Raw genomic sequence first — 21526 nt, 5'->3', positions numbered from 1 at the left:
GATAGGATTATGAACCTTGGAAATCATATTTTGCATGTATTGTAGACAAACATAGATCCAAGGTTTTCTAGGGTTGCATGTACACTTAGGGGTGTTAGAATGCTCATAACTCATCAATAAGAGTATGGGTAACTTGGGGTGTACTTTCTTGCTCCGGCTGATCGTACACATCGCATCCTTCCTTGGTTACCTTTGAAAACCATTTTAAAATTTTTGCAGTTCCCAAGTTTGAGTCTGGATTCACATGAATGTTCCTCCAATTCTCTCAAACCAAGGCCTTGATACCAAATTGTAACGTCCCCAAAAAAATAAAAATTTAAAATTTTCAAAACAACCCATTTCATCCATAAAGTGTTTACATAACCACTGTTTCAAAAGTATTATTGAAAAAAGTGATCCCAAGGTCCAGTGTCATAAAATCAGGAAGATGTGCACGATCATGCCTTCGCTTTCCCCCGATCCTCTGAAGTACCTAAAACAATAAACCGAAACTGTAAGCCAAAGCTTAGTAAGTTCCCCTAGAGTACCATCACACAACACAACAAACAATAGCATGCAAAAATAAGCATTCAGCCTAACTGAACCGCCTCGTAGGGCCTACAAACTATCTGGATCGCTCTACGGGTCTTCGGCCTGACTGGATCACCTGGAATGGCCTACAGCCTATCCGTACCACCCCGGGTGTCTTGGCCTTTAGCACAAAGCAGGACCGCCTCAACCTAACTACAATATGTCAACACATGTAATAAATAAACATAAACAGAGTACCAACAAATACAGATAATCATACAGATCTACTAATGAGTCATATACTAGCATAATACTATCCTATAACCAGGATAAATAATCTAGTGGGTCAGCATTGGTGCCTTCGACCCACAAGTACAATGAGGAAACTCACCTCTTAGTCCGAAGAGTAGTAGAAAGTACACAACATCGAATACAACTCCAACATCGACTCTACTAATCACCTTAACAAAACCATGACCTAATCTTAGTTAATAATCCTAAAAGACCTACAATACCAAACTATCCTTACGTCAAATATTGGTCAAAAGGTCAAGGTCAACAAACCAGCCAAGTACTCTGGGCGTACTCACCTGTACACAGGGCGTACTCCGCTTGACCAATAAGTCATGGATTTGACCAAGTATGCACAACATACCATTTGGTACACCTAGCGTATGCACCTGGTCACCTTAACATCTTATTAAGAGCTTAATACATCAATTCCTTACGTCCAAATCCAGATCTAAGCCCAAAATATAATTATAAGTCATAAAGTTTCCAACTTTATGACTTTGCATAGTTAGAAGTGCATAAATCTAACAAACCCAAACTTCTTAATCCATTAGGACATCCTAGCACATGCATGGGGAAGAACTAAGAGCCAAGATCATATTTTTATTCTTCTAGACCTCTCAAAACGTCTCAAAGGACAATTTATATGGGCTAGGGCATGCCATGCTCATAAAGGTCAAGACTTGGGACCAAAATGATTCAAGAATCAAGAGCTAACAAGATCTAAAGAAATACATGCCAGGTTCAAAACTTTTTACCTCTTGGAGGTTGCTATATTGTAAGTCCCTAAACTGCCCGTGTATCAGTCAGATCCGTTTGATGGTGCGGAATCCCAATCAAACGGATGATGTAAGATCAAAAATAGAAGAGAAGGAGAAGAAGAATATGATGAATCTATGTATGAAATGATTAGAATTATGATCCGGATACAAAAGATTCACACACACAATTTCTCTCTCTCTGGCCGTAAACTACTTCGTGTTCATCAATCATCTACTCCTCACCCTAACACCTCTATTTATACATGTTGGATATGGGCCGGAAACATATGGGCCGTAAATGAGTTTACGGCCGTAAGGTGTTTACGGCCGTAAACTCAGCCGTAAACTAGACCAAAAACTCCACAATTATTACACAAAAATACAATGCCCAGAAAAGTAAAGTATAAACCATATTTTGACCCAACAATCTCCCCCTTGGTTTATAGCTTTTTTTTCTTAATGACCCAACAAGCTCCCCCTAAAAGGTAGCTAGCTCTTCTTGTCAATCTTTAATGAGAACTTGGCTTCAGCATTAAGCTTCAAATTCTTCACAGCATCAGGATGAACATATGAATCTTCCATGAATGACTTCATCTTGAGCAGTTGGGCTTTTCTTCAGAGTTTGGCTTTGAACGCACGTCGGGTGAGGAGGCTTCTTGTACTGATTCTTGAAAGATAGTGCTTTCAGCTTGAAAATCTTTAGAGAGAACATCAGAGAGAACAAATCTTCTAGATCACTTCAGCAGGTTCATAGATAGCAGCACACTGATTGAGGAGGCTTCAATGCAATCCGTCACATAATCTTCAATTGCAGCTTCACCTTGCTTCTGGGGTTGAAGGATTGAATGTTGAAAGAATAATCTTCATTTCTTGCTCCTTCGAATGCGAATTCTTCGATGCTCACGGACGAGGCTTTGGCTCAGAAATCTTCAACACAAACTCCATGAGTCTTATCTATACCTGAAATCACTATTCAAGACAAAACAAAACTAAAAGAAAACTTAGCACACAAATTAAAACAGAAACAAAAATATTTTTGGATTTTTTTTTTAATTTTTCTGAACAAGAAATAAAACAGAAATAACACTATTTTTGCATTTTAATTTTGAATTTTTTATTTTTTTTATTTTTTTTTATTTTCATTATTTTTAATTTTTTTAATTCTCCCCTAATATTTAAATTAGAAAAAACTATGACAAATTTAACAAAAACAAAATTGATATATTAACTTTAAGAGAGATTTGGGATCAAAGTTTTTAGACAGCCTTTATCCACTTGTCGGTACCTTCCATATTCACATCTTTGTCTGGTCGATCGTCGGTATTGTTGTCCACTTAAACATGAAAAATTGTGACAAATTTAGGACATACTATTTGTTACAAGACATGTGAACTTAAGTTCCTAAAAAATTATATCTGATCCTAATTTCTTAGATACTATATCTTAAGGTCCATTCATCTGACGACGACCATGGATATTGTTGTCCACCTAAATTGAGCAGCGAGATCTATAGACAATCTGTATGAGTTCAATTTTAAGTGTACTGGAACGTGTTTCCCGCTTCCTGATATGCCCCAGCCATCAAGAACTTCCAGAGTACTCCTTACACCAGGTTAGCAGACAACCATTCAGAGAGAGAAGAGATTCAGAATTCTATTGCTAACTACTTCAGAGGGGTTGAGAAGAAGAACGTTGCATATGCTGTGTACCAGGTCGGATTAGAAGTCGCGCAAAGGAGACAGCATATGGCTAACAGATGAGAAGTTTTTCACACATATATTTCACACACATATATATTTCCTACATAGAAATGGAGTTGCATATGTTGTGTACCAGGTCGGATTAGAAGTCGCGCAAAGGAGACAACATATGACTAACAGAAAGAAAGAAAGAAAATGATATTCTACAGACCTAATTTATCGGAATTTACCAGTCGCCCCATCCAACCGGAATTAAGGACAGAATCCGCACATCGGGGAAAAGTTAAACCACGGTTCCAAGTACGGGTTCATTTAATGTGACGAGTAGATTCCCATATATATCTCCCTGCTCAACCTATCCGAGCGTCGTATTGTCAGGCTGAATGGATCTAACTAGGTCAAGATTTGTCAAGTCTATAAATTTCCTAAGTTCAAATCTGCCTAGTCAAGTCCATTTAGAATCTTTTCGTGCCTACCGACACATCAAGTTAGAGCATAGACCCTTCAACTTCGGGTACGTTACGCAGAATCAGGTTGCCTGTTATCACTTGCTAATTTCATTTCCCAAAACATCACCCTCAAGCACATTTCATAACCAACATTATTTTTTTTTTCTGATTTTCTAATGTTTTTTGATTTTTTTTAATTTTCTAATTTTTGTTTTTTTTTTATTTCTCCCCCTAAATTTGTGCATAGGAGAGAAACGAAAGTAAATGCGCAAATTTAAACTATCATAAAACAAAAATTAGTCTTTAAAACGAATCAGGTTAAGAAAAACTTAGGAGTATAGAGAAGAAAACGCAAACCGTAAGTCACCGATTGAATTTGCATCCAGAAGGTCTGAGAATAGCATGCGTAATCTCAGAACAGATCCGAAAATTCTTTACGTCATTAAGCACTAACCCCGTGAGTGATCACTTCTTTTCTTCCCTTCCCGCAGAGGACACATTCTCTTAAACAATGTTCTGAGTGTTGTACAGTTGAGAGATGTCTCCTATCATGTGCCTGGAACAGCCACTACCAACAAACCGAAGTATGATGATATACCTCCATGGCTGCTCTGACACAGAGCGGGATTAGTTGGTCTTTGGAACCCAGTCCATTTTGAAACTGGGTCGACCTTTGTCATCCACGCACGATACTCTCTCCCATGACATGTCCTGCTTATCACAAACAGAAGATGTATAAATATTAGAATCGTTAGTTGATTTGGGAGATTGAGCCTTTGGAACCCATTTGTAGTTGGGTTTAACCCATTTCTTTTTGGATCGGATGGGTGCCTCGACACTTGCTTTGGAAATTGAAGCCGGTTGCTGAGATGACTTTGACCTAACCGGTCTTTGTTTCACTGGAGCATCTCTTGGATTGGACTTCTTGGCCGACATTTCCTTCTTTCCCTTGGGATTCGGATTCTTTGCCTTGTGGGTTTGATGCTTGGCCTTGGGAGTTGAATTCTTGGCCTTCTTGGCATTCCAGTCGTCAATGTCTGATCGTGATCTCGAGGGGTATCTTTTGGAGTGTTTCCCTCTTGACACGTTCTGCCAGCCTTGTGCGTAGTAGGGAACATACGCGCGATTAGGACAATTTCTGGCAATGTGTCCAGGTGTTCCACAGTGAAAACATGTCATTTTCTTTACTGGGGAGTTGTCTCTTCCTGCCCCTGGTGGCGTATCCTTGCCTTGTCTCTTGCTTTTCCCACACGCACAGTTGCGACAGGCACTCTGTTGCGTTGGAATTGGAGGCCTGTATTTCTCAACGACAGGTTTATCAGAAGCAGCTGAGTTCGAAGCAACAGATTTAGAGTTCAAGGAGTCATTGGTTTTTTCAGAAGAACTCTCCTTGTTCTCATCCTCTGCTACTTTACCTGCACATGTAACAAAAACATCAATATTTTCAACATTAATAACTCCTCCTGACACAAATCCAGCTGGTTTTCCGTATTTAAGATGTTCCTCCCTGTCAATTTCTTCTTGTTTCATAGGGATGGATGTGTAGTTATGATTGAAAGGAGGAGGTACACTATCATACCCTAGACCCTTGTGTTGATTCCTTTTAAACTGCATGCTTTGGTCTATCATATTTGCAACCACCTCACTTGAGAAATCATATTTTCTAACATCAAGTTTGGTGGTTTCAAACTTTCCTTTCAAAGATTCAACTTCAGTCACTAGCTCAGCATTTTGTTTGACTACATAATCATAGTTTTCACATTTGTTACTGTAGTCTTCCTGAAGTTTCCTAAAGTCCTTGGTTTTTGCTTCTAATTCAACCTTCAGGGGTTTCTGTCCTTTCCTGAGTTGATATCCTTTATATCCCAGGTCCTCAACTTCCCCTTTTAATAAATCAATTTGTTCCCGAAGAAATTTAATCGTATCTTCACATGATTGAGAACATGAAACTTCACATGAATGAGAACACGACACTTCAATGACCGGAAGGTTTGCTGAACTCATTGTTTTTCGACAATTCAAAGCGTTAAGTTCTTCAATTATATCAGCCAGACTAAGACGATTGAGATCTTTTGTCTTCTTGATGTCAGCCATGTCCATGTCCCACAATTTTGGAAGTGAATTCAACAGCTTTTTGTTGATCTCGGACTTAGTCAAGAAGATCCCGGCTATATTCATCTCAGTAGTAAGTGTAGTAAATCGCTGCAACTGAGCTTTCAGGGTTTCTCCAGGGATAAAATCGAAAAAGTTGAAATTTTGTCTTAACGTCTCCTGACGTCTCTCTTTCATGTTTTCAAATTCCCTCGTAGACCTTAAAATCAATTAATTAAAAAACAACTAGAAGCAAACGTCAAATTTAAAATGTTTTTTTTTTTTTTAAACCTTAAAAGTCAAATTAAAAAAAATCAAACTCAAAAGTCGAACTTGAAAAGTCAAACCGAAAAGTTAAATTTGAAAAATTAAAAATTAAACGAAAAAGTCAAAGTTTAAAATCAAAATTTGAAATAAAAAGTCAAAATTAAAAGTAAAAAATAAAAGGTCAAAAATAAAGAAATAAATAAAAACAATTTATTATTATTATTATTATTATTATTATTATTATTATTTATTAAAAGAAATTTTATTTATATGAAAGATGAATTTAAAATTAAAAGGAATTTAGTTTTGGGGTAAAAAGTGTAAAAAATGTGAAATTGGTACCGAGAAAAACGGGTTATATTTTTATTTTCGAAAGAATGGAACAAGGAATCAGCTAGACGAGTTGGTAAGGCGCTGGGTCAATGACTTAGAGTTCAAGGGTTCGATCCTTGCAAGACGCGAAGCTGTTCTTATTTTTATGAAGCGCATGCAGGAGCCGCAATCCACTGACCGAGCCGTGATCCGAGCCGAGCCGTTATCCGAGCCGCACACGTTCGATCCGCAAGCCGCCGAACCGAGCCGAGAACTTCCAACTGAGTCGCAAAGCCGCCAAGCCGTAATCTCAGAAACCCTAGCCGTAAACTCCGGCCGTGAACAGTTTCCGACCGTAAGCTCCGACAGTAAACTCTTCCAGATTACGTGAAAATTCGACTTTGAAGCTCCAAAACTCAATCAAAAACCTTTTTTTTATGAAAAACACAAAGAACAAACCCCCCTTATTTTTGCGAGATCTATCCAAAAACGTAAAAATATCTAAGATCAAATAATGCCCCAAATAGAGTTTACGGCCCAAGAACTCGGTGTTTACGGCCGTAAGCTTGGACTGTAAACACAGAATATTCAGATTCCAAACGAAATGTAAAACTTTTTTACTGATACAACTTGGCTCTGATACCAATTGTAAGTCCCTAAACTGCCCGTGTATCAGTCAGATCCATTTGATGGTGCGGAATCCCAATCAAACGGATGATGTAAGATCAAAAATAGAAGAGAAGGAGAAGAAGAATATGATGAATCTATGTATGAAATGATTAGAATTATGATCCGGATACAAAAGATTCACACACACAATTTCTCTCTCTCTGGCCGTAAACTACTTCGTGTTCATCAATCATCTACTCCTCACCCTAACACCTCTATTTATACATGTTGGATATGGGCCGGAAACATATGGGCCGTAAATGAGTTTACGGCCGTAAGGTGTTTACGGCCGTAAACTCAGCCGTAAACTAGACCAAAAACTCCACAATTATTACACAAAAATACAATGCCCAGAAAAGTAAAGTATAACCATATTTTGACCCAACATATATAGATGAAGATTCCAGATCCAAAGCTTCTTCAAGCTTCCATGGTGGTTCTACTTCTTTCGTTCTCCTCCATGGCCACTAAAAATGCACACTAAAGGTCAAGAATGCCGAAACAAGGAACTAGGGTTTACTAAGGTCGAATGGTACGATGGAGGCTGGTGACAGAAGAGACTTGGAGGCCATAAAGATGATTAAATAGGTTCCAAAACCTAAAACTTAGGGTTTGAGACCTTGCCACATATGTACAACATAGTATATGTACGCCTAGCGTACGTGCCCTACGCCCAAAGATTACAAAAATGCCACTATGAGCTATCTTGCAACATTTATCATACAAAAGGGATAAAATGCAATAATCTTCATACTTAGGTTTAAAATTTTAAATTACCTCAAAATTAAGATGTTACAATTCTCTCCCACTTGAACTAGACTTCATCCTCGAATTCAACTATCATGAACAAGTTAGGGTAATTATCCCGCATCTTAGACTCGGGTTCCCATGTCCATTCGGAACCCTTCTGGTGTTGCCATTGCACCTTGACTGAAGACACCACCTTGTTGTGCAAGGTCTTTTTCTTCCGATCTAAGATCACCACTGGTCTCCATAGTGCAGGAGATCATCAACCTGAATATCCTCTAAAGGAACAACCGCTGAATCATGAGCCACATAATTCTGAAGCTGCAAAACATGGTATGTGTTGCGGATCTGGTTGAGCTCCTCAGGCAAATCCAATATGTATGCTACCTTTCCAATCCTAGCTATCACCAAAAATGACCCAATATATTAGGGCCCCAACTTTCCCCTCTTCCTGAAGCGTATTACACCCTTCCAGGGTGATACCTTCAGCAAGACCATATCCCCGGCCTAGAACTTTAACTTGGATCGACACTTGTCGGCATAACTCTTCTGCTGACTCCTAAGCTGTCTGAAGTCTCTGCCTAATTTGTTGAATGAGCTCTGTCTTCTGAAGAACTACCTCGGTCCTTCCCTTGACTCAATGACCAACCACTCCCCAACAAATCGGGGTACGGCACTTCCTCCCATAGAGAAGCTCGAAAGGCAACGCACTGATATGGCAATTGGCACACTACGATCCGCCTTTCTCGATTTGGACCTATCACATTCTCCATTTAGTGGGTTTCTCCATTGATACTATTGGAGCGTGGAAATGCTCTACAAATTGTGAGTGATAAGTTAGGTTATTTTATTACCCTTTATTGTTTGTAAGGTACCTCTCTTTATAAATAGAGAGGGAGTGGTCATTGTTTTAGTGTGCACCTAAAATGTAGTCTTTTGTTTTAGTTAGAGAGAAAATCTTGGTCTCTCCCACCGAAGTGTTCTTCAATCTTCATACTGTAACCTCTATTTCTATTAATATCATCAGATTACTCATCTTATGTTCTTCATTTATATTTTTTTTATCTTTAAATCACAAGATCTTATTATTCCGCACCTAGTTGATTATCCAAATGGGCTCCTATAATTTGTATCAGAGCTCTACATTGAAGATCTAAGCGATTATTTCAGTGGAGCGACTCCCGATCGACTACTTTCATCTTGTATTTTTCAATTTTCATACAAGAATTTATGCGTTCGCAATCAGAAATTGTTTTTGATGACTTTTTGACTTTTGAAGTGTTGATTCAAAGCTTTTTCAATCTTTCAAGAATAAAATGGTGTTTCTGTCTCATTCATATTTCTACTGAAAATTCGGGTGTATGAAGACTTTCTCTTGCTGTTGAATAAAAAGAAAAGAAAGATTATATTTGTGGTCTAAAACTCTTGAAGATTTTACTCCAGTAATTTTTTTTTACTTTGGAATCAAGACAAAATATCATTGATATTTGTAGAAGGTATCTGCAAACCTTTGAAGATCATACTACGGATATTGGAGGTATGCTTCTTTTTCCAAATTAAAAGAATGATAATATGCATGTCCATACGTCACCATAAAGTCTTCCCATACTCTCCTGAGAACTCCATGTGACAAGAAATCTACACTCATACTTTTAATTTAAACCCATACCTTATCCATACTTTTTGTCTTTCTCTCTCTCACACTTTCTGCCACTTTTTCCGATTCCCAACACCCTACCTTATCCTCACATGATTTAGAAATTATTTCCATAAATTAACACAAAGTTATAGCCTCTACAGTATCAAATTTACTGAAAAATGTCCTTTTTCGTCGTCATCATGCTCCACCTCGGTGCCCAACACCGAAGACCAATTTCTAATCAAGAAACTACCCATACCGAGGAGCTGTGTGTTACCGGAAAGCTGTTGAATTGCTTGCACAGCCTCTGCGGTACACCTTGCGCAACATTGGTGGCTTCGATCGCATACTGAAGACCTGTTATTACCCTTCCGTGTACCGAAGACTAAAGCATACCACAGATCTCTTCGCAACCTCCGCTCCTCGCTATTACCTTCCGCGCATACCGAAGACCCCCTTCTCTTCATAAATCCCTTCACTCTTTGCAATCCACCCGCCTAAGCCTCACTACAGACCCTAATCAACTTTCTTCAGTAGCTACCATCTCTTTGACATCAACTCTTCTCATTCAATCCTCTCACCAGAGACCTGCCCTTCTCTCACCTCCTCGGGTTTTACCCTCCTCAGCCTTATCTCTCATCGTAGTCCCCCATTTTCTTTTTATTTTAAAGCCTTTTTTTTCAACACTCCTTTAACCTATTTTATTCATCAAAATTTTTTTATTAGCCTTTTTTTCTGAAACCAAACAAATACCTTAACATTTTATTTTATATTTAAAAAAAAATAATTATTTTTTAATGCTGATGTTTTTTCACCAATTTTTTTAAAAATCAATTATTTTTATTAACATCAATTTTTACCACTGCAACCCATGATTGGAAACACTTTTATGAAGAATAATTTTTACAATACTCGATTTATTGTTTTCGCAAAAGAGATTATTATTGGATATTTATTCAAGCTTTGATCATCACGATGGATTACTTCTTGTTGATTATATTGTAAGAATTTTATTCTTTCCATGAGGATTGCCCTTTAATAAAGGTTTGTCGACCAAAATTCCTTGGATCATTGTCTTAGGACCAATGATCCTCCATATTGCAGTCGGAGATCATATTCCTCTTCGCGAAGTTGGCAACGTAGTTGTGTCTGATCAACAAAATTGTTTCGCAATCTTCGCTCTACGAAGACCTTTTATGACTTGTCACTCTTGATCTTCAGTTAGCGAACCATGTGTCTTGAGCAAGTGGACTTTATTTATTAAAGACCGCTTGAGGAGTTCCGACACTGTAGTTTGGTTACATCAACATTTTTCAGCAGAGCAGAGATTTTTCACAGAGAGTTCTTATTTTTTACTACGGTACTTGTTCAAGAAATTTCCAGCAACATGATCAACCGGCTACTTATGACCTTGGAGGTATTAATATACTTTATGTTTTGTATTTTATCGAGACCCTTCATACATCTAAGGAGAGCATGCGAAGCTCTTGGTATCTAACACTCTTCATCATGACTGGTTTATTTATTTTTGATATCCGAGCATTGGTTATCAAAAATAGGGAGAGAATATTATGAGCATCCAAATTATTGATTATGTTTTTCAGAGTGTGGATTTTGAAGATATTTGGGAAAAGGATATTATTTAGTATTTTGAGGTGCTAATTGATTTTGGCTTATCATCTACTTGTTTAGTCAAACTGACACCATGATGATAGTTCTGATTGAAGTTTAAAGTCCGATCCTTGTACGAATCACTACAACTTCTATTCCTGGATCCAAACTTGTTTATTATTCCAACTCTACCACATGATTTTTTCATGTTCTTAGCAAGTTATTCTTTTGAAGAATTTTGGGTATTATGATTTGAGAACAAGAGTTGTTTCAGACTTTTGAAGTCGAAGTGTGACTTGATTGTAGGACGTTCAGTTCAAGAGTTATTGGTACACTTTTTAAGTTGATCAGCTTGGTTTACTGATCACATCTGTATATTAGAATCTCACTCTTCAACACCGGAGTTACTTGATCCTCAATGCTTAGAAGACTTTGACTATAGAGATTTCATTCTCCAGTTTCAGACATCACAGACACTTTAGAGTTTCAGAGAAATTTCAGCATTTGGTTCTCATTATGTATCATTTTATTACCACACTTGCTAGTTGGTTACTATGTATATTAGCCTTTTATCACTGTATTTGTATCCCTCATCATTTGCGAGCATTTAGGGAGAGATTGTTGGAGCATGCAAATGATCTACAAATTATGAGTGATAAATTAGGATATTTTATTACCCTTTATTGTTTATAAGGTACCTTTCTCTATAAATAGAGAGGGAGTGGTCATTGTTTTGGTGTGCACCTAAAATGCAGTCTTTTGTTTTAGTTAGAGAGAAACTCTCGGTTGGGATCTCCCCTACCCAAAGTGTTTTTCGCTCTTCATATTGTAACCTCTCTTTCTATTAATATCATCATATTACCCATCTTATGTTCTTCATTTATATTTTTGTTATCATTAAATCACAAGATCTTATTATTCCGCACCTAGTCAATCGTCTAAATGGGCTCCTACAGATACTACACCCAAGCACTTATTTTTTTTTAAAGCAAATGGATCTAAACCCACCTCTAGACTGACATCCATGACAATCAAAATTTCGTACTCCTTCTCATGATAAACTCCTTTGGAGAAATAAGACTGCAATTTCTTCCCATCTTATCTGTTGGGGTGATTTATCTTAGTACATGTTGACTAGCATTATCGTGTATGGTTCTTCCAAACCATACCTTGTATGAGTTCATAATATGGGTGGCCCTAAAATAATGGCTCAAAACACATGATGAAATCGATATCTAGGAGCCAATTCATAATCTCACATATAGAATCTCCAATCATTTCCCTGACTCTCTCAACAATCTATCTCTTCTTTCATTGTTCCTACCCTTCTTTTGTTGGCAATATACGAAAGCCGGAATGAAACTTAGAAATGTTTTCGACAACTAAATTGACATAATCAACATCTTAAAACAAGATACTAAAGGTAAGTATGCGTGTTCTATTATTCGTATGTTAGTGCTTACAGGTACCGTCTACCACCTATATTGAAATAAACAACATGATCTTCAACAATAAATAATGACCCATAATACATTGGTGTAACAACGGAAATTTTAAAACAAAATTTTCATTTCTAAAAATGTATTTTTATCCAAAACAAGGCATAAATATCCAACGTATCATGTCATAATACAATCACATAAATCCCAAGATCATAAATCATCCATCAGTGTGTACAGATCACGTCGGCGCCTTCCCACGGTCCTCGCTAGTACCTGAAACACATACGCAACAACTGTAAGCATAAATGCTTAGTGAGTTCCCCAAAATACAACTTACGCACATACGCCTTTCCAGGCCCTGACCTTCCAGTCCATGTGTCTCAGGGGACTTCCGTCCCTGCTGGGTAAACCTTCCGGTCCTATCCACGCCAACCTTACGGTCTACATTACAACGCCTTCCGGCCCATAACAAGCGTATCATACATAGCACATATAACAATTAACTTATCACACATACCACATACGTCTCATACCATATCCGACCTTCCGGTCACACAGTCAAAACCCTTCCGGGTATAGTATAGTGAGAAGACTCACCTCGTGAATATCGATAGCTAGCGAATCCCGAAATCACACGTGCTCGATCCTCCAAGCTACAATCTCCCTATATCATCATACGTCTCTTATTAACATTTTTACCACTAAGGTTGACTACCCTTTTAAGTCAACACTAGTCAACTCTTGGTCAACGGTCAACGGTCAACTTTGACCGGACTCGACGAGTGCACTAGGGCGACTCGGCGAGTCTAGACGTTTTCACCAATCTTTCTAGGATTCCCTTTTGACACGTCGAGTACTCCCCCTGACTTGACGAGTTCCATCTGGAAGAATCGCGGGGCCACCCCGACTCAACTCGCCGAGTCTCAAGAACAACTCGGCGAGTCCCAGCTCAACTCAGACCACCTGCCAACCCTCTCTGACTCGCCCTGACTCACTGATTCAACCTATGACTCGACTGGACCACTCACTGGGCGATCTGAAGGCAATCTTCAAGCTACTCGCCGAGTCTGATTATCAGACTCGGCGAGTCCATGCCATGCAATCACTCAAACTTGCTTCTAAGGTCAGATCTGTCCCAACAATTCATAGATCTGGCCTTCCTAGACTGAATCAACACGTAAAGTCCTTATCTTGGTGTTTAAAACACACCCCATGGCTCATAAATGGCATTTTGACCTAAGGCATAAGGATTCCAATCCAAAACCTCCATTGATTCACAAAAAGCTTGGGCAAAGGGACACTCTAGACCTCCAAGGGTCCAGATCTATGGTCTAAATCGCTTAAGGGACCAAGGGAGCACTAGATCTAGCCACAAAAGGGCTCAACAAGCCCTAAATCAATGAAAACATCAACATAGCAGAGGATAGCTCGAAGATATTACCTCAAATGCGGTGTTCTGGACCCCAAACTCTCAGGAAGTAGCTCCTCTTGCCTTTCCTTAGCTGATCCTCCCTTTCCCTTGCAAGATGACACCTCCAAGATCAATAATGGCCTCCTTCTATGCTCCAAACGCTCACACTCGATTAGGGTTTCACTCAAGGGACTGGTGAGCACAAATGACGGCCATAAGGCCCTTTAAATAGGTCCCAAACCCGAGAAATTAGGGTTTCATTTAAACAGCGCGGACTCACCGAGTCCATACCTTGGACTCGCCGAGTCCAAGCGCGAACCCACGTCCCGACCCGCGATCCTACTCGGCGAGTCTGAGCTCCAACTCGCCGAGTCCCCTCTCAAAACACCAAAAACATAAACATAAAAGATACCTGGAAATCCAGGCTGTTACAACTCTCCCCCACTAGAATTAGACTTCGCCCTCGAAGTCTTGCTCTGAAAATAGTTTCGGATGCTGCTCACGCATCTCACGCTCCTGCTCCCAGGTCATCTCCGATCCCTTCCGATGTTGCCACTGAACCAACACCAGAGGTACCTCCTTATTCCTCAGAACCTTGATCTTCCGATCTCTGATGGCCACTGGTCTCTCAGCATAATTCAGGCTCGCATCCACTTGAATATCTTCTAATGGAACCACTGCCGACTCATCGGCTATACACTTCCTCAACTGCGACACATGAAAAGTGTCGTGAATCTGCCCCAACTCTGCTGGCAACTCCAAACGATAGGCTACCCGGCCTACCCTCGCAATCACACGAAAAGGTCCAATATACCGGGGTCCCAACTTGCCCCTCTTCCTGAATCGAATCACTCCTTTCCAAGGAGAGACCTTTAGGAAAACGAGATCGCCGACCTGAAACTCAAGCTCGGATCAACGTCTGTCCGTATAACTCTTCTGTCGGCTTTGGGCGGTCAACAACCTCTATCTGACCTGCTGAATCTGCTCTGTCGTCTGAAGCACGATCTCTGTACTGCCCATCACTCTCTGCCCAACCTCTCCCCAGCAAATGGGGGTCCGACACCTCCTCCCGTACAACAGCTCAAAGGGCGGCATACCAATGCTCGAATGATGGTTGTTGTTGTAGGAAAACTCTGCCAAGGGTAAATATGCATCCCAGCTACCCCCAAAATCCAACACACATGCTCGGAGCATGTCCTCAAGCGTCTGAATCGTCCGCTCACTCTGACCGTCTGTCTGGGGATGATATGCAGTACTAAAATGCAGTCTAGTACCCAACTCCTCATGAAATTTCTTCCAGAATATGGAAGTGAAACACACATCACGGTCCGAAACAATCGAGATCGGCACCCCATGTCGAGATACCACTTCCCTCACATACACCTCTGCCAACTTTTCCGCTGAAGAACTCTCACTGATGGCAAGGAAGTGAGCGCTCTTCGTCAACCTGTCCACAATCACCCAAATTGCATCAACTCCCCTGGCAGTCCTCGACAATTTGGTGATGAAATCCATGGTGATTTGTTCCCACTTCCACTCGGGAACCTCCAATGGCTGCAACTTGCCATGCGGTCTCTGGTGCTCGGCCTTAACCCTACGGCAGGTCAAGCACCTCTCAACAAACCATGCGACGTCCCTCTTCATACAGGGCCACCAATACTCTTTCCTCAAATCCAAATACATCTTCGTAGCCCCCGGATGGATCGAAAATTTCGACCGATGAGCCTCTTCCATCAAAGTAATACGCATACCGCCCATAATCGGTACCCAAATCCGACCCTGAAAAGTCATAAGCCCTCGCCCATCCGTAACGAACTCCGGAACTAACCCAACGACTCGCTCCTTCTTCTGCATCTCCGATTGCACAGCCTCGGCCTATTCCCCAAGAATGGCATCCAATACCGGAGCTATCACGGTCAATCTCAAACATATATCCCGCAGTGGAGTGCTCTCCGCCCTGCGGCTCAACGCATCGGCTACCACATTAGCCTTGCTTGGGTGGTACAGGATCTCACAATCATAATCCTTGACCACATCCAACCACCTCCTCTGTCGCATATTTAGGTTGGGTTGATCCATCAAGTACCTCAAACTCTTATGGTCCGTGTATATCGTACACCGAACCCCATACAAGTAGTGACGCCAAATCTTGAGGGCGAACACTACTGCCCCCAACTCTAGATCATGAGTGGGATATCTCACCTCATGAGGCTTCAGCTGCCTCGATGCATATGCTATCACATGCCCCCTCTGCATCAGTACCGCTCCCAGCCCCAAAATCGATGCATCACAATATACTACAAAATCCTCCATCCCTTCCGGGAGAGCTAATATCAGGGCTTCGCACAACCTTTGGCGAAGTGTCTCAAAGGAGGTCTGCTGCTCGGGACCCCATGAAAAAGCAACACCCTTCCGGGTCAACCTGGTGAGTGGCACTGTGATCTTGGAGAAATCCTTGATAACCGATAATACCCTGCCAACCCAAGGAAACTCCTGATCTCAGAGGGTGACTTCGGCACCTCCCAATTCATCACCGCCTCAACCTTGGCCAAATCGACCAGTATCCCTTCCTGGTTAACATTATGTCCTAAGAACTGGACCTCCCGTAACCAGAAATCACACTTGGAGAACTTTGCATAAAGCTTCTCCGATCTCAGGACCTCAAGGACCTCCCTCAAATGCTCCTCATGCTGCTCTCTAGTTCTCGAATATACCAGAATATCATCGATAAATACAATCACCGATCGATCCAACATCGGCCTACATACTCTGTTCATGAGATCCATGAACACCGCCGGGGCATTGGTGAGCCCAAAAGGCATCACCACAAACTCATAATGTCCATAACGCATCCTGAACGCTGTCTTCTGGACGTCCTCATCCCGCACTCTCACCTGATGATATCCAGACCTCAAATCGATCTTGGAGAACCAAGATGTTCCCTGCAACTGATCGAACAAATCGTCGATCCTCGGTAATGGGTAACGGTTCTTGACCGTCAGCTTGTTCAACTCCCGGTAATCAATGCACATCCAGTGTGAACCATCCTTTTTCCTGACGAACAAAATAGGTGCTCCCCACGGCGAGCTGCTCGGCCTAATAAATCCCTTCCCCAGCAGCTCCTGAAGCTGCGAGGATAACTCTTGCATCTCTGGAGGTGCAAGATGATAAGGCGCCTTAGCGATAGGCGCGGCCCCCGAGACCAAGTCGATACTGAACTCCACTTGCCTCACAGGAGGCACACCCGGCAAATCGTCGGGAAAGACATCAGGAAACTCACGCACCACCGGAACCTCCTCAACTGAACTCGGCCTCTCGGAAGTCACTCGTGTATCCATCACATATGCCACAAAACCCTTACAGCCCTGCTGTAGACACTGCCTCGCCCTAGCGGCCGAACAAAAAGCTGATCCCGAACGTGTACCCTCGCCGTACACCAAAAGAACTCCCCCACTAGGGTCTCGTATAGTCACCAACTGACGCTCGCAGTCGATAACCGCGCCGAATCTGCTCAACCAGTCCATGCCCACAATGACACAGACATCACCCATCGCAATAGGAACCAGATCAATCGGAAACTCAACCCTGAAAATCTCTAACACACATCCACGGAGAACCTCCGTGGCACAAATCACTCTCTCGTCATCTATAGAAACTCTCAGAGGCCGACTTAACGACTCACGGCTAACACTGATATGCTGACTAAAGACCAAAGATACAAAAGACCGACTCGCACCCGAGTCAAATAACACTAAAGCAGGTACAAAGTTCACAAGGAAAGTACCTATACATAACATAACATAAGCATAATATCTCAACATCAAAATAAATACATGAAATAAAGCATACCTGCCACAACATCAGGCGCAGCGCGGACCTCTTCCGCAGTCAACTAGAAAGCTCTCCCACGAGCCCTCGGGGCCTCGACCTTCACTGGTCGAACCTCAGTAGCCCTGGCAGCAGGTGCATATCCCTGATGAAGCTGAGGGCACTCGGCCTTCCGATGGCCGGTCTGGTTGCAATGAAAGCAAACCATAAACCCCTTGGGGAAATCCCTAGCGATGTGCCCCTCCTTGCCACACTTGTAGCAAGTACCTGCTCGACATGTCCCCTCGTGACCCTTGCCGCACTTTCCGCAAGTGCGGCCCTTCGAACCTCCCGTCCTCGAATCGGCGGACTTAGTCCGCTTGGCTGCTGGCTGAGACTGAGCCGGCCGCCGATCCACCCGTTGAGACTCGGCCTCCTCCCTGGCCTGGGTCTCCAACTCGATCTCGCGCTTCCTGGCATTCGCCTGAAGCTCAGCAAAGGTATGATACGTTGAGTTCGACACGAACTCCCGGATATCCCTCCTCAACACACCCAAATACCGACTCATCCGAGCCTGCTCTGTGGACACCTGCTCGGGGCAAAACATCGCCCTCTCATGAAACTTCCGCGTGATCACCGCAACTGAAATCAGTACCCTGCTTGAGGGTCAAGAACTCCTGAACCAACCGATCCCTCTCCACCGGGGGAACGTACTCGTCTCTGAACATAGAGGTAAACCTCTCCCACGTCACAGCTGAAATCTCTGCCAAAGTGAAGTTTGCCGTCACGAACTTCCACCAATCCTTCGCTCCCAGACGGAGCTGGTTCAAGGCGAACCGTACTCTCAGATGCTCCGGACATGAACAAGTGTAGAAGCATCCCTCGATATCAACAATCCATCTCATCGCAGCGATCGGATCCTGCGTCCCGTCAAACTCAGGTGGCTTCGTGTTGCTGAACTCCCAAAACAGCAACGAGTCACCTCCCTGAGGTCTGACAGCGGCCACAGCTGCGGTAGCTGCAGCGGCTGCAGCCTCAGTCAACGCGGCGTACCGCTCATCAAAGGTCTCCATCAAAGTGGTCTTAATAGACCCAAACATCTCCGGAATCTCAACCCGGATCGCTACAGCCACCTCCTCATGAATCATCTGACGAATCTCCTCGTCACTCACACTGCTCGTACTCGGTCTGTGGCGTGGTCCAACCATGATGCCTCTGAAATACAACATAGAACTATCAGAGACTCTATCGAGCATAATCGCACTCGATAATGCAACCCTACTCAGTCTCCGATACCCAGGGATTCTTACTTGTGTCGCCCACTGACCCGGTGTCTTCGGCAGTACGGGCCCAATACTACCGACCACACCGCATCAGCGTTCATCCCAAGTCCTCCTCCCCAAACCCCGGATCCTGAGTACTCTACTCTTGTTATGCACTAACCACCCGCTCGCTCACAAAGCATCTCATAGCAACAGACTTCCCTAGACTAAGGCATCATAAATCAGGCCACTCTAGTCCTATCATGAATACCTAGTCTTCTAGCATGCATATCAATTCATATCATATCATATCTCTTAACACATCATTGTAAGGGTATTTTGGGGATCTTTACCGTTCGGGCGCTGGCTGATCGTACACACTGCTTCATTTTTGTTTACCACAAAATCCTTTATAAAAATTTTATGCCTTTGTTTTTTTTTTTTTGTTTTTTTTTTTAAAAGTTTTCCTCAAATCCTCGGTTTGAGTTCAGTTACGCCCGAAGGTGTACCCGAATCCCTTAAACCAAGGCTCTGATACCAAATTGTAACAACGGAAATTTTAAAACAAAATTTTCATTTCTAAAAATGTATTTTTATCCAAAACAAGGCATAAATATCCAACGTATCATGTCATAATACAATCACATAAATCCCAAGATCATAAATCATCCATCAGTGTGTACAGATCACGTCGGCGCCTTCCCACGGTCCTCGCTAGTACCTGAAACACATACGCAACAACTGTAAGCATAAATGCTTAGTGAGTTCCCCAAAATACAACTTACGCACATACGCCTTTCCAGGCCTTGACCTTCCGGTCCATGTGTCTCAGGGGACTTCCGTCCCTGCTGGGTAAACCTTCCGATCCTACCCACGCCAACCTTACGGTCTACATTACAACGCCTTCCGGCCCATAACAAGCGTATCATACATAGCACATATAACAATTAACTTATCACACATACCACATACGTCTCATACCATATCCGACCTTCCGGTCACACAGTCAAAACCCTTCCGGGTATAGTATAGTGAGAAGACTCACCTCGTGAATATCGATAGCTAGCGAATCCCGAAATCACACGTGCTCGATCCTCCAAGCTACAATCTCCCTATATCATCATACGTCTCTTATTAACATTTTTACCACTAAGGTTGACTACCCTTTTAAGTCAACACTAGTCAACTCTTGGTCAACGGTTAACGGTCAACTTTGACCGGACTCGACGAGTGCACTAGGGCGACTCGGCGAGTCTAGACGTTTTCACCAATCTTTCTAGGATTCCCTTTTGACACGTCAAGTACTCCCCCTGATTTGACGAGTTCCATCTGGAAGAATCGCGGGGCCACCCCGAATCAACTCGCCGAGTCTCAAGAACAACTCGGCGAGTCCCAGCTCAACTCAGACCACCTGCCAACCCTCTCTGACTCGCCCTGACTCACTGAGTCAACCTATGACTCGACTGGACCACTCACTGGGCGATCTGAAGGCAATCTTCAAGCTACTCGCCGAGTCTGATTATCGGACTCGGCGAGTCCATGCCATGCAATCACTCAAACTTGCTTCTAAGGTCAGATCTGTCCCAACAATTCATAGATCTGGCCTTCCTAGACTGATTCAACACGTAAAGTCCTTATCTTGGTGTTTAAAACACACCCCATGGCTCATAAATGGCATTTTGACCTAAGGCATAAGGATTCCAATCCAAAACCTCCATTGATTCACAAAAAGCTTGGGCAAAGGGACACTCTGGACCTCCAAGGGTCCAGATCTATGGTCTAAATCGCTTAAGGGACCAAGGGAGCACTAGATCTAGCCACAAAAGGGCTCAACAAGCCCTAAATCAATGAAAACATCAACATAGCAGAGGATAGCTCGAAGATATTACGTCAAATGCGGTGTTCTGGACCCCAAACTCTCAGGAAGTAGCTCATCTTGCCTTTCCTTAGCTGATCCTCCCTTTCCCTTGCAAGATGACACCTCCAAGATCAATAATGGCCTCCTTCTATGCTCCAAACGCTCACACTCGATTAGGGTTTCACTCAAGGGACTGGTGAGCACAAATGACGGCCATAAGGCCCTTTAAATAGGTCCCAAACCCGAGAAATTAGGGTTTCATTAAACAGCGCGGACTCGCCGAGTCCATACCTTGGACTCGTCGAGTCCAGGCGCGAACCCGCGTCCCGACCCGCGATCCTACTCGGCGAGTCTGAGCTCCAACTCGCCGAGTCCCCTCTCAAAACACCAAAAACATAAACCTAAAAGATACCTGGAAATCCAGGCTGTTACAATTGGACATGATTATTACCAATGATTTCTTTGGAGATTCTTGCTCTTGATCCATTCCCTAGAGCCCACACTTATTGTTGCAAAATCAAATGTCACTTAGAGTCTTCATTTTCTAAATAAAGATATCGCCACAAGACACCATGTCTTAACTTATCGTCCAAAGGTTAAATTTTGGTGTTTTTGTTAGTTTCTTTATGTTTTCGTATTTGGGATAAGAGCTTCTTCCAACCTCCCTTAGCTGGTTTGTTTAATGTGTATTTTGTTGTT

Source organism: Lactuca sativa, chromosome 2 (genome assembly GCF_002870075.4).
Source record: "Lactuca sativa cultivar Salinas chromosome 2, Lsat_Salinas_v11, whole genome shotgun sequence".
In the NCBI taxonomy this organism is placed as follows: Eukaryota; Viridiplantae; Streptophyta; class Magnoliopsida; order Asterales; family Asteraceae; genus Lactuca; species Lactuca sativa.
This window is presented reverse-complemented; position numbering follows the sequence as displayed.